Genomic DNA, 15,015 nt, shown 5'->3' with positions numbered 1-15,015 from the left:
TAACCCTTTCTTCACATATAGCCCTCCATTTTTCTTTCAATCATGTGCCTATTACCTGTCAACCATCAGTTATTACCCATCAACCATTAGGCTGTTGAGCCAGAGGGGATAACTATACTCACCCCACCACTAAGCTGATTCCACAACCTATGGACAACCTGTGGACTCACTTTTAAGGACTCTACCACTCACATTCTCGATATATATTGCTTATTTATTTATTTCTTATAATAATTAGTTTTCTCTTTCTTGTATTTGCATATCCTGTTGTCTTTTGCACATTGGTCGTTTGTGTGTATTTGTTGTGTGTGTTTTCATTGAATGCCTACAAGAAAATGAATTCTCAGGGTAGAATATGGTGACATATACTGTAAGTATTTTGATAATAAATTTACTTTGAGCTTTAGGCCAGGCTGCATCTATAGGAGGAGGTGCAGTCGACATTTCGGGCCGAGACTCTTCGTCAGGCCTAACTGAAAGAATCTGACGAAGGGTCTCGGCCTGAAATGTCGACTGTACCTCTTCCTAGAGATGCTGCCTGGCCTGCTGCGTTCACCAGCAACTTTGATGTGTGTTGCCTGAATTTCCAGCATCTGCAGAATTCCTGTTGTTTGAAAGAATCTTTTACTAGCTCTTCTTTCAGTTAGTCCTTACGAAGGGCTTGTATTAGCCATTTTCATCCTGGGAAAAGTTCTCTGGGTATCCACTTGATAGTCTGTATGCATCTCATCATCTTGTAAAGTCTATCAAATATTTTCTCAAATATTAATAAGAAATACCACGTTAGGAGTGGAAATAAACCACGGTTTTACCCTTAATGCACTGTTTAAATTTGACCAAAGAAAAGGTGAAACTGTTGCCAACTTCAGCTACCATAGAGATAATATCTTTAATTTAACAAACAATAGCAGAAGCATTGGTTACACCTGAAAAAGTTGAGCAAAATTTTGACAACATTTGACCTCTCAGAGCCTCATACAAATAGTGAGATGTTCTGTTGAAGTCAAGGACCACCAGTCACAGGCACTTGTCCTCCTGGCTTTTAACAAATAACAATTCATTTTAATTAGTGACAGAGGGCCACTGCAGAACAGAGCAGAGAAGATTAAGGCAAGATCTGAAGGATGCAAAGCCTTTCAATATATTATCTCCATTAGGCAGACCAGATTATAAGAACCTCTGTCCTAAACAATGTGAGAAAACTAAAGAGGTAAAAATAAATCAGCATCACTTTTCCTTACTCATTTTTAGACAGGCACATTTGCCTGAGAAATTTTAACAGTTGCTGTGCAAAATTGGCATAGGTTCCACGATATGCCTTTGGATCATTTGGGTGGCTATTCCAGAATCTGTAGTAGTATCACTCTAGTTGCTGTCTGAATGTGCAAATTGACTTAAAGAAGCACACTCTTCTGCTCTGTTTGAAAATCAAAAGTTCTTTTCAGTGTTTCAGTGATCCTCAATAGATGGATTTCCTGTACTTTGGTGGATAAGGTGATCCTTTGAGTAAAGATTGTTTTGAGATGGAGAAGTGTGGAATAAATGAACAGAACTTGGAATGAGAGCAAAGCTCATGATAGAGTCATCTTTATATGAACAAATTATGACATCATCAATCTGTTCACTGGGATGCATTCCTAGAAAAAAATTAATTGAGTTAAACCAGATAAATCAGAAAGGCTGAGTGAAAAACATCATCGGCATTTCAATCTTATATATTATTATGTGTAGGATGATGGTGATAGGTGTGATTGTGGTTGTTAGTGGTGGTGAGAGGTGAGGGGCTAGGAGAGGGAGAAATAGGAACAGATTCAGTGTTAGCCAATGGGTCCCACTGTGAATTTGCGTTGAATGTGGTCCAGATTACAGAAGCTGGAAGATAGAAAGTTAGTCAGGCAAATGATAGAGTTATCAACTCCAGAAGTAACAAAGAGACGGATGAGAATTTCAGTAGCAGATATGGCAGAACAGGAATTGGACAATGATTTGGACATGGAAGAAGCTGGTGTTGATGACCATGTGGTCGGACACTCTCCTGTGGATCACACTGGACACCAAAGATGCAAGCAGTCTGCTCAGCCACATAGTTAATAGCGGGGAATTGGAAGTTGCGTTCTCTGCTGATAGTGAAGGAGTGGAGTTTATGACAGGGATGAAAATTGATATTTCTCTTTAGAGTAAATTTATGCTCATCCAGTGCTGAACAGCAGACCTGCACTGGAATTTGACAAACTAGAGGCGAATCCATAAAGGAGATGTCTTGACAGGCCTTTTCAGTGAATAAATTGCTACGTACCAGGAATTACTGTACATATTATTTAATAGGGAATATACATCACCCTGAGATTGTTTAGTCCCTAAAACTTGCTCAAATTGTTTCTGAAATCTTTTGAAACTACTGATTAACTCAATAGCAATTTAAAAAATCCAATATTTGTCAGGAAATGTAGAGGAGGCTTGACCCAAAAGCAGAGCAGCAGAGACGATTGAAGGATAATCAATAACTTCGATGGTAGACTGCAAAAGTAACAAGCCATGAAGGGCCACAAAACAAGAGAGCAGAGATACCAAATACCACAGGCAACAAGGTAACTGAAGGCTAGCAGCAACTGTTTGGTTCAATGGGTAAACAAGGACCATGGATGGATTTAAATAGACACCAGATGATGAGATGGTAATGAATGGCATGTGACTCCTCTTAGCTGGGTGGAGACTGGGTGACAGGACACTGCTCCTACAGCCAGCACATGATAATCCAGGCCAATCCAGATGGGTCTGGTAGAGCTGTTTGATGTGCTAAGGATCTAAAATGAAACCAGATGGCTCATAAGACCTCTCCTCTGGGCCGTACCCTTTCCAGTCAACCAGGTACTGCACACCCCATCCACAATGACGTGAATCTACCAACCAGAAAACTGTGTACACTGGACCACCTTACACCATCCTGGATTCCTGAGGTGCAGGCTCAGGTAGGTTGAGTGGTCCATCGACAACTGGCTTGAAGCAGAACACGTGGAAGGTAGGTGTGATCCTGCGGTATGGTGGCAGCTGGAGAAGGTAATTGACTGGACTGTTGCATTGGGTAATCTTGAAAGGACCAATGAATCAGGGTGAGAGCATGCAGGAGTTGGTGCAGAAGGGCAGATCTTTGATGTACAGCCAGACACGGTCCTCATGCTGGAGCACCACAGGTGGGTGGCAATGGGCATGGTTGGCAGCTAGGATGGACCTCCATTTTCCAAACTTTCTAGCAGTGGTAAATCAGGTCCTGGCAGATGAGATCTCAACCACTGTCTCCTCCTTGGGTAACAATGGTAGTCGTGAAGCTCTTTAAAAGGAGCCGTACCATAACAGAGGAGGTGTGTAGATTGTGGGAGAATTCAGTCCAGAGCAGATACTTCTTCCATGTGGAAGGGTTAGAGGCAACGAAGCATTGCAGAAACCTCTCCATTTGCTGATTGGCTCTTTCTGACTGACTGTTGGTCTGTGGATAATTGCCAGAGGACAAACTCATTGAGGTGTGGAGGAGGGAACAGAAAGCTTTCCAGAATTGGGAGATAAATTGTGAGCGTCAATGTCCTGGGGAAGCCGTGAAGATGGACCACATCTTGGAGAACCAGTCCTCTGTCTTAGCGGCTGATGGTGTTTTCAGGAGAGCAATGAAATGGGCTGCCCTGGAGAACCAGTCCACAACTGTCATGATCACTGTGGCCTCTTCTGAAGGTCGCAAACCAGTGATGAAATCCATAGTGATGTGGAACTATGGGTGTCAGGGCCGTGGGAGCTCAGAGGGCCGCTAGTTTAAGGAATTTGACTAGGTGTATTGAGGGCAGGAAGTGACAAACTGACATATATCTACAATCATGGTGGGCCACCAGAATGGGTGTCTGTCATACCTGGATGTAAGAGAGTGATGCACATACGGTTGTCAGGTGTGTCACCCAGAGCAGGCTCCTGCTGTAGGGCCAGGCGGATCTAGCCCTCAAGATCACAGACACCTGGGGCGAGGAGCTGGGAGGAGGGAATAGTGGGCTGACGGTCATTCTCCATTTCTGCTGGGCTGAACTGTCATGACAGGACATCCACCTTAATGTTCTAGGAGCTGGATCCAAAACCACTAAGGATATAACTCTGGAAGGAAATGACTGAGGTGTGAAACAGGAAATTGCAGCACAAGGAGTTTTCAGGAAGATACTGAAGGAGTGAATGTGACAGACATGGTCTTGGAGGTCATTGGAGAAGATGAGAATGCCATTGAGGTGGAGGAACACATACCTGTGTAGCATGTCTTGGAGGATTTCATCAGTGAAGGCTTGGTAAACGGCTGGACTATTGGAAAGTCTGAATGGCATCATCAGTATTCGTAGCAGCCAATGGGTGTTATGGATGCAGATCAAGTTGTATGTGCTCTGTAGATCCAATTCAGTGAAGATCTGGGCCCTACAGAGCACTTCAAATCAAGGGGAGAGAGTAGCATTCTTTATAGCGATTTTGTTGAGTCCATGGTAGTCGATGCAGGGATGACGCCAATGTTCTTTTTGACAAAGATGAGCCCTGCACCAGCTGGAGACATGGATGGTTGAATGAAGCTGTGCGATAGCATTTCAGCTATTTAGTGATTCATGGCTTGGATCTCAGGAGGGGAGAGGGAGTACCTGGGAGGTGGTCAATCATGAAGTCTGTGAAGTGGCGTGTTGCTGGCTGCTCTTTTACTGAAGGCGATGGCTAAGTCATGGTATTCATGTGGGAGTTTGATGATAACAAGATTTTCCTCCGTTTTCATGAATGTACAGGGTGAAGTCACCTGAGGTTTCACGTGAGTCTCCAATTCAGCAGTGAACCAGATGACCAGGTGAATGAGGATCGTGCAAAGAGAACCAGGGGTAACCCAAGATGAGAGGAGTATTGGATGGATATTGAATAAAGAGAAATTGGATTTTGTCATGGTGCACTCCCATGCTCATTTGCACAGGCCACGTGCGTGGTTTTACTATTTCAGTCCCCGTGGGATGAATGTCACTAGCCACGATGCAGAAGGAGTGAGAGATAGACTCGGTAGGGAGTCCAGGCAGACAGTCTGATCCATAAAGTTGCGTGCTGCGCCGGAATCCACCAGCGTCTCCTGTGTCCAGAGAGATATCAGGGTACAGAGAGTTGAGTTATAGTGCTGGAATGAAGGGGCTGGGGAGAGCTCACCAGATAGAAGCACCTAGTGTGCCGTTTCCCAGACACAGTGGGTATTTGATGCATTAGTGACCAGCTGATGCATGCATAGCAAGCACATGAGTTGTTTCTCCACTGATGCTCATGCTCTTGGGTTAAAGGATCTCTCCCTAACTGCATGGTCTCTGGAGGTATTGCTGATAGGGGTCCTATGGCCTGAAATGGATTTGGTAAGGGAACTGAGGTTCTGGCTGGTGATCTGGAGGGGCATTCCATTAGACACTTGTCAATACAGAGAGCCAGAGTGGTGAGGAATTCCAGGTCAGTGGGCATCTCCCGGGTAGATAGCTAGTCCTTCAAGCACTCAAAAGGCTGTGATATAGCCAGCAGCACATTCCAGCCACACTTCGCCGTGAGGGTCCTGAATGTCATGGTGTAATCCGGCACTGAGCGTGAGCCTTGACACAAGTGAACTGACCGATTCGCTGCCGACTTCCCGGATGGTCAAAAACCCAGCGTATCTCAATGGTGAGTTCTTTATAGTTATTGAAAATGGTGGTTTTATTGTTCCATTTAGAGGTGGCCTCGGATATAGTTTGCCCAGTCAAGAGAGAGAGAGATGACAAGGACAATATTGGCTAAGTATTTGGAACACAGAGATAGCTAGATCTAAAGCTACAAGATGAACTGGGACAGGTGGGGGATCGATTGAAGCATTCAGGCACCAGAATTTGGGGCTCTGAGGGAGGGGGTTGACTGGTGCATGGTTGCTGTAATGAAACAATGAGTTGGTTGAGAGTGGTGAACAGAGGGTCATTGGATTTCTGCTGCTGCTGGATTATGTAACCACTTTGGTGGACCCTGTTGTTTCTATTGCTATTTCACCCTTCCTGTTAGGAACTGTAGAGGAAGCTTGACCTAAAGGCAGAGCTGTGGGGACAACTTAACAATGAATGATAACTTTAATAATAGATTGTAAAAATAACAAGCCACAAGGGGCCAAAAACCAAGAGAAAATATATACTAAACACTACAGTCAACAAGGTAATTGAAGGCTAGCAGCAACTTGTTCATGCTGGCTGGTTCGATGAGTGAAAAAATACTGTGGATGAGAGCTGGGTTTAAATAGGCTGCAGGTGATAAGTTGAAAGCGAGTGGCAGGTGACTCCTGTTAGCTGGGTGGAGACTGGACAGGCCATTGAACAAAATAAATTTTAAACATTTTATTTTTCATCATAAATCCTTTGAATTCTTCTGCACTGTTGAACTATCCCCTTTAATTTCAAGATGTCTTAAGCTCTTTCACATGTACTAGCATCCACCAGAAGTTTCTTTGCAGTACAGTACAATTAAACTGCAATAATGAGCCAGCCTTCGGTGGTAGAATTCAATATCCAAGGGGTTTGGAGATTGGGACAAAGTCTGCCTCAGTAAAGTTGTAGTATGGGGGGAGGGGGTGTCTGGTCAGAAATCCAAGTGCAGTCTTATACTTCAACAGCTGCAGTACACTCCAATGATTTGAAGCAAGAATCTGTCAGGTCAACTGAGGAAATCTGTCTTCCAGTATATTTTCATTATAATTAAAAAAAACAAACCTCATTATTATTTCAGCCAGTAGTATTATTTTGACATTAGACCACCATCATAGAAACTTTTATTATTTCTATTTGCCTATGATTCACATAGAACATACAGAAGTACAGAACATGAGCAGGCTCTTTGCTGTGCCTGTGTTTATCATGATGCTATTCCCAACTAATTCCAACTGCCTGTACATAGTCTTTATTCTCGTCTCTCTATCAATGCTTTGTCTGTTCATGTGCCTGTTTAATTGCCTCTTAACCATGGCTAAGCGAAGAACATTAGTCATCATAATCTTATCAGAAGGAGTTCTATCAAACCCTTGCTGTGAAGTTCATTGTATTGCCAAGCATTAAAGCAAGGATTAGGTAATATTTGTCTGTAATTGTTCTACCTAAATCCCATGTTCCCAATTCGGAACTGGCTTCAAGCTGTCACTGATGCTCTTTCGTCGGCTGCCATCACATTATCCCTAAACTTAAAGTAACAATGACCCAGAGGAGCTGCTTCTGCCCTGGCCCCAAAGCATTGACAGCAGAGCAGCAGGAACTATCTGTGTGGGTGACTGGTGCCCCTGCTGTTCCTCTTGCAAAACTATGGCAATGGAACAGGATAAGCTGTGAGCAAGTTTATCCTCATCATCTCAGCTAGGGATTGTTTTTTAAAAAAACCACAGCAAAAGTTGTTCCAAAATTGGAAAAGGAGAGCGGTAGTGGCGAAGTATTGGAAATTATTCACAGGAAAAACAGATGAGGAAAATTGCAGAGTGCAGCTGGAAATTTGACATCCAGCTTAAAATAAGAACATGGAGGCCATAGGCTAAATACCTGCAATTCACCAACAAGCAATCTTTGGATATGCGTCACTCTCAATGATCAGATTGATCGATTAGCATTATTGGCACATGTACATCGAGAGATACAGTGAAACATGTTTTTCGTGTCAATACCCAATACCGCCTGCGGATGTGCTGAGGGCAGCCCTCAAGTGTTGCCATACTTATAGCACTAACGTAGCATGCCCACAACTTACTGACCCTAACTAGACTGGTCCTTCCCGTATCTTTCAATATCATGCTTTAACTTTGGCTTCAATGTCTCTTTTTCAGAAAGTACTAAAAATATTTGTTACAAGCTGCACCACAAGTTAGGTATCCATACCATTTAAGAAGCCATGCTCTTTTCATAATTATCCTTCTGTGCTTTATGTACTTACAAAACATTTCTGGATGTTACCTTAATTTTAGCCGGCTGGTGGCGCAGTGACATCAGTGCCGGACTCCTGAGTGAAGGTTCCCGAGTTCAAATCCAGTCAGGCCGCTCCCGGGCACGCTTTCCATCTGTGCCAGGTCAAGTGTCGAGCTTGCAACTGGACCTCGTAAGAAAAAACTGTGCTGTGAGAAGGACGTAGGGGACCACTCACAGAATCTTTCCTCCAAGACAACCACTTGAAAAGTGGTCGTCGAGGCTCTGGCAGAGTATGGCACACAAAAAAAAAACCTTAATTTTCCCTACTGGACAATTTCATGCTTTTCCTTTTGTTTCCTAAATTCCCTTACAACTTCACCCTACATTTTCTTGTCTCTTTCCAGAGTACTTACTGTTTGGGATATGATATAAACTTTGGTCTTCTGCCCTATTCTATCCTCTATGGAATTTAACATTGAGTGACTTGTCATATTAAAACTAATTCAATTCTGATCACCACTATGAAAGAACTTACATACTGACACTCGTTCCACTGCCCAGGCTCATTCCCGAATAGTAAAGTACAATTTCCCCCATTCCCTTTATATGTTTGATGCATGGTAGCAAAGAAATTCTAAATGCAATTTAGAAATTTGGTGTCCACCATTTAGTAGTGGTCAAGTATGATGTTCTCCTAAGTGGTTGTCTATTGACAGGTTCTCAGGTGGCTGTAGATTCACACATTTTGGTACAACGTGGGCAAGTGTTACTGGTGGCTGTGGTGAGTGGTTGGGTCTTTTGATTGTTCAGTCTCTGCTTTAGCAACTGCTGCTTGATCTCTGTGGCACAGCAGAGGTTGTTCTCATGTAGCGCAACTCCTTCCAAAAAACAGATTTCCTTTGACACTAACTGAGTTGCAGTTAATATTTGGCTAACTAAAATTTATCCACTGTTACAGACTGGTGTTACTTCCTTTTGCCATGTAACCATAAGCCCCACTGAGAAATGTCCTCACTGCAAAAGCTGTAAATGACAGACCTTCAAATAGAGTTACTGTGGAAACTGGCATTAAGGTATTATACGTCAAATGCTCATTTACAACCTACTAAATATGTCCAAAGTGGTTCTTTGGATATTTTTCAAATCAAAAGAAAGTAGGTATGGTTGATGAGGAGAAAGTCAGTCAGCAGTGACACAGGAGGGCAAGGTGTAATACAAGAATTGGAAATTTCATTTAATTAGAGGTCACATTGGATTTATATGTCAGGAAATCCATGGACTTGTTTCCTTAGTAGTATTGAACAAATTTGGCTTTGATTCTTTTTCAGATAGGTTCATCGGTTTGAATTGCAGATGATCTATTGAAGCAATTATCAGGGGTTTACTGAACATGAACCTACTGTGTTTCAGTGGAAGACCTCAAATGGATCAAACAGTAGACTTTTGCATATTTTATATCTCCACAGACAGAATTACATAATCCTTTTACATGCAGTGGAATCAATTTAATTTGTTTAATTGAATTTTCTGAATGAGTGGTTGTTTGTTCAGAAAACAATCTGTGAGCAACATTCGATAATAAAGTAAGTTTTGCTGTAAACCTGCAAGGCAACGAAAGAGCTTTTCCAAAACTGAAGATTACAGCAGCTCTGAATGTAGAGACTGCTACAGGAGAGAAGTTCTGAGATTCTGCTAGTTGACTTGTTTTGACCTCTTGAGAGCAAATGGTATCTGATGACACAGTATTGCTCCAGAAGGCATACTCTTAAATTTCGATAAACCATTGAATGTTAGAGATGTGGGGCTGAGATCAGAAGGAATATTATATGCAGAGAGTTACAAAGTTATAGGGTGCACAATCAGAGTTTATGAATGACGTTGTATACATGGCCTGAAATGTTCTCATAGTCGATCATACTGCATGTCTTCCACTATGTTGGAAAGACAGAGAGAATCTCAGTTCCACATGTAAATAGAGGTTCTAGCTACCTCTGATCTATTTTTGGCCTTCCTTTGGTACGAGGAATGATGAGTTTCTGCTTTAGTGCTTCATCCTAAGGTGGCTGATGAGGCCAATGTGGAATCCATCTTCTACAGATGACAGCTGATGAAGTGGCTAGGTGGCTAGGGTTGAATGTTTGGCCCTCCCCCTGATGTTTACAAAGGTCAAAGTTCAAAATACATTTACTATCAAAGCAAATGTATGTCATCATATACAACAACTGGCTTCCCTGCATTCCTGACAAGTGACAATGTTCTGAACTTAAAGAAGGATAACTCTGAAAGTATGAGGTGTGAATTAGCTAAGATAGACTGGCAAATGATACTTAAAGGGTTGATGGTGAATATGCAATTGCAAGCATTTAAAGATCACATGGATGAACTACAACAATTGTTCATCCCAGTTTGGCAAAAGAATAAACCAGGGAAGGTAGTGCACCTGTGGCTGACAAGGGAAATTAGGGATAGTATCAATTCCAAAGAAGAAACATACAAATTAGCCAGAAAAAGCAGCACACCCGAGGGAGAAATTCAGAGTCCAGCAGAGGAGGACAAAGGGCTTAATTACGAAAGGGAAAAAAAGATTATGAGAGAAAGCTGGCAGGAAACATAAAAACTGACTGTAAACGCTTTTATAGATATGTGACAAGAAAAAGATTGGTTAAGACAAATGTAGGTCCCTTACAGTCAGAAACAGATGAATTGATCATGGGGAACAAGGACATGGCAGACCAATTGAATAACTACTTTGGTTCTGTCTTCACTAAGGAGGACATAAATAATCTTCCGGAAATAGTAGGGGACCGAGGGTCTAGTGAGATGGAGGAACTGAGGGAAATACATGTTAGTAGGGCAGTGGTGTTAAGTAAATTGAAGGGATTAAAGGCAGATAAATCCCCAGGGCCAGATGGTCTGCATCCCAGAGTGCTGAAGGAAGTAGCCCAAGAAATAATGGATGCATTAGTGATAATTTTTCAAAACTCTTTAGATTCTGGATTAGTTCCTGAGGATTGGAGAGCGGCTAATGTAACCCCGCTTTTTAAAAAATGAGTGAGAGAGAAACCGGGGAATTATAGACCAGTTAGCCTGGCACCGGTGGTGGGGAAAATGCTAGAGTCAGTTATCAATGATGTGCGAACAGCACACTTGGAAAGCGGTGAAATCATCGGACAAAGTCAGCATGGATTTGTGAAAGGAAAATCATGTCTGACGAATCTTATAGAATCTTTTGAGGATGTAACTAGTAGGGTAGATAGGGGAGAACCATTGGTGTGCAAACACATGGTATTGGGGGTATGGTATTGATGTGGATAGAGAATTGGTTGGCAGACAAGAAGCAAAGAGTGGGAATAAACAGGACCTTTTCAGAATGGCAGGCAGTGACTAGTGGGGTACCGCAAGGCTCAGTGCTGGGACTCCAGTTGTTTACAATATATACTAATGACTTAGACGAGGGAATTAAATGCAGCATCTCCAAGTTTGCGGATGACACGAAACTGGGCAGCAGTGTTAGCTGTGAGGAGAATGCTAAGAGGATGCAGGGTGACTTGGATAGGTTAGGTGAGTCGGCAAATTCATGGCAGATGCAATTTAATGTGGATAAATATGAGGTTATCCACTTTGGTGGCAAGAACAGGAAATCAGTTATTATCTGAATGGTGGCCAATTCGGAAAAGAGGAGGTGCAACGAGACTTGGGTGCCATTGTACACCAGTCATTGAAAGTGGGCATACAGGTACAGCAGGCGGTGAAAAAGGCGAATGGTATGCTGGCATTCATAGCAAGAGGATTTGAGTACAGGAGCAGGGAGGTTCTACTGCAGTTGTACAAGGCCTTGGTGAGACCACACCTGGAATATTGTGTGCAGTTTTGGTCCCCTAATCTGAGGAAAGGCATTCTTGCCATAGAGGGAATACAAAGAAGGTTTACCAGATTCATTCCTGAGATGGCACTACTTCCATATGATGAAAGACTGGATTGACTAGGCTTATACTCATTGGAATTTAGAAGATTGAGGGGGGATCTTACTGAAACGTATAAAATCCTAAAGGGATTGGACAGGCTAGATGCAGGAAGATTGTTACTGATGTTGGGGAAGTCCAGAACGAGGGGTCACAGTTTGAGGATAGAGGGGAAGCCTTTTAGGACCGAGATTAGGAAAAACTTCTTCACACAGAGAGTGGTGAATCTGTGGAATTCTCTGCCACAGGAAACAGTTGAGGCCAGTTCATTGGCTATATTTAAGAGGGAGTTAGATATGGCCCTTGTGGCTACGGGGGTCAGGGGGTATGGAGGGAAGGCTGGGGCGGGGTTCTGAGTTGGATGATCAGCCATGATCGTAATAAATGGCGGTGCAGGCTCAATGGGCCGAATGGCCTACTCCTGCACCTATTTTCTATGTTTCTATGTTCTCTGTGCCAAAGCAAGTGCTTCTTCATTTTGAATGGTCATGTACCAAGGATCCCCACCAATCAGTCAGGATTTTACTTATTTTCAATTAGCCTTTGAGTTATACGTTATGTCTAGCTGGTGATCTCTAGCTATAAACAGAGCTAGTGTTGAGCTAATATCTAAAGTGCCCTACCGGCTGGAACTGACTGCATGTGACTAATGCCTCGCTGCTGGGATACAATAGCGACATCAGTTTCCAATGGATTTTGTGGAGCCAGCATCGGTGATACCTTCAACATGTTGAGTTACCCATTGCTGGTAATCAATGTCTTCTCAGAAGAATAGAAAATCTTCAAACACTCTTTTCATCAGCTCTGCTGATGCACTGAAGGGGATCTTGAATTTCATCATTAATGCCTGCTTCCATTGATTGGTGCCCACCAAAGGAATAGGAAGCAATACATATTTTCCATAATCTTATCCTGGACCTTTGTGCTCTATAACAAGGAGAATTTGGCAGAGGATTGTTGCTTTAAAGCTTAACTGGAGGATTATTAGCATTGAGGGTGTCACGGTGGCATTGTGGTTAGCAGAACGCTTTACAGTACCAGTGACTGAGGTTCAATTCCCACTATTGCCCGTAATGAGTTCTACGTTCTCCCCATGACGGCATGCATTTCCGGTTACCCTGGTTTTCTTCCACAGTCCAAAGACACACCAGTTGGTAGGTTAATTGCTCATTATATGTTGCCCAATGACTAGGCTAGGGTTAAATTGGGGGTTTGCTGGGCGGCATGGCTTGAATGGTTGGGAGGTCCTGTTCTGCGCTGTAGCTCGACAAACAGACAAACAAATAAATAAATAAAAATCTGGTGAGCTTCAGTGAACAAGTTGAGGATGTCTGGGAGCCCAGCAACTGACTGTAAATTAGTACATTTGTTTTTAATTGGCACAAGTACTGAGGTACAGTAAAAATTTGCCTTGCATAAAGTTCACACATTACAATGAGTCTGGTGCATTTGAGGTAGTACAAGGTAAAACTGTAACAGAGATGAGAGTAAGGTGTAACAGTGCAGGTAGACAATAGGATTCAAGGCTAAATCGTCTAACTTGTGAGGACAAATATCAATCTTATCACACAAGAGAACCATACTTTAACAGCCGTTCTTGAGCCTAGTGCTTTCAGGCATTTATATCACCTACCCAATGGGAAGGACACCAAGGTAGAGTGTCCAGGGTATGTGCAGTCTATGATTATGCTAGCTGGTTTGCCAAGGCAGTTAGAAATACAGACAGAGTTTATGAAGGGGAGGCATGTTTCTGTGATATACTGAGCTGTGTTCACCATTTTCTGCAGGTTTTTGTGGTCATGGGCAAAGTAGTTAACATACCAATCAAGGTGCTTCATGACAGAATTCCTTCCGTGGTGCATTGATAAAATTGGTGAGGATCAGATTTCTTTAGACTCTTGAGAAAGTAGAGGAGCTGGTATGTTTTCTTGGCTATGGTTTTAATGTGTTTAGACCAGCACAGGCTATTGATGATGTTCACTCCCAGGAGCTTGAAGCTCTGAACCCTCTTGACCTCAGCACAGTTGAAGTAAACAATATGTGCACCATCACCCCATCCTGAAGTTAATGACCAGCGCTTTTGTTTTGCTGACATTGAGGGAAAGGTTGTTGTCATGACACCACATGTCTAGGCTCGCTAACTCCCTCCTGTACTCTGATAAATTGCTATTTAAGATAGGGGTCATCACAGTGGTACCTTCTGTAAATTTGTTTTCTGGAGTTAGAGTAGAAACTGGCCATGCAGTCGCGAGTGTATGGAGTAGAGCTGGGGACAGAGGGAAAAACATTCTGGGGCACTAGTCTTGAGAATAACCATGGGAGTTGATTTAGAAATCAAGAATCCAGTTGTAAATGGAGGTGTTGATTCTCAAGTCTGATAGTTTGGAGATGAGTCTTCTTGCAATTATAGTATTGAGGATGGAGCTGTAATCAGTAAACAATAGTCTAACAAAGGTGTTTTTTTTTAATATGCAGAGACTCCAGAGATGAGCGTAGGGCCGGGAAGATGGCATCTGCCAAAGACCTGGTTGACTAGTAAGCAAATTACAATGTGTTGAGATTGTCTAGGAGGCTGGAGTTACTCATGCCATGATCAGGTTCTCAAAGCACTTTATGATCATGGATGTGAAAACCAGAGAGTGTCTGTCTTTGTAGCACATTACCTTATTTTTCTTTGTTACCAAATTGACAACTATCTTCTTAAAGAGGGCACAACCTCAGATTAAAACAGGGAGAGGTTAAAAATTTCTTCAAATTCCCTTGCACAGGATCTAAGTACAATAGACAATAGACAATAGGTGTAGGAGTAGGCCATTCGGCCTTTCGAGCCAGCGCCGCTATTCACTGTGATCATGGCTGATCATCCACAATCAGTACCTCGTTCCTGCTTTATCCCCATAACCTTTGATTCTGCTATCTTTAAGAGCTCTATCCATCTCTTTCTTGAAAGCATCCAGAGACTTGGCCTCCACAGCCTTCTGTGGCAGAGCATTCCATATATCCACCACTCTCTGGGTGAAAAAGTTTTTCCTCAACTCCGTTCTAAATGGCCTACCCCTTATTCTTAAACTGTGGCCTCTGGTTCTGGACTCGCCCATCAGCGGGAACATGCTTCCTGCCTC

This window comes from Mobula birostris, chromosome 1, assembly GCF_030028105.1.
Source record: "Mobula birostris isolate sMobBir1 chromosome 1, sMobBir1.hap1, whole genome shotgun sequence".
NCBI lineage: Eukaryota > Metazoa > Chordata > Chondrichthyes > Myliobatiformes > Myliobatidae > Mobula > Mobula birostris.
The sequence above is the reverse complement of the archived record's forward strand: the minus strand, read 5'-3'. Positions refer to the sequence as shown.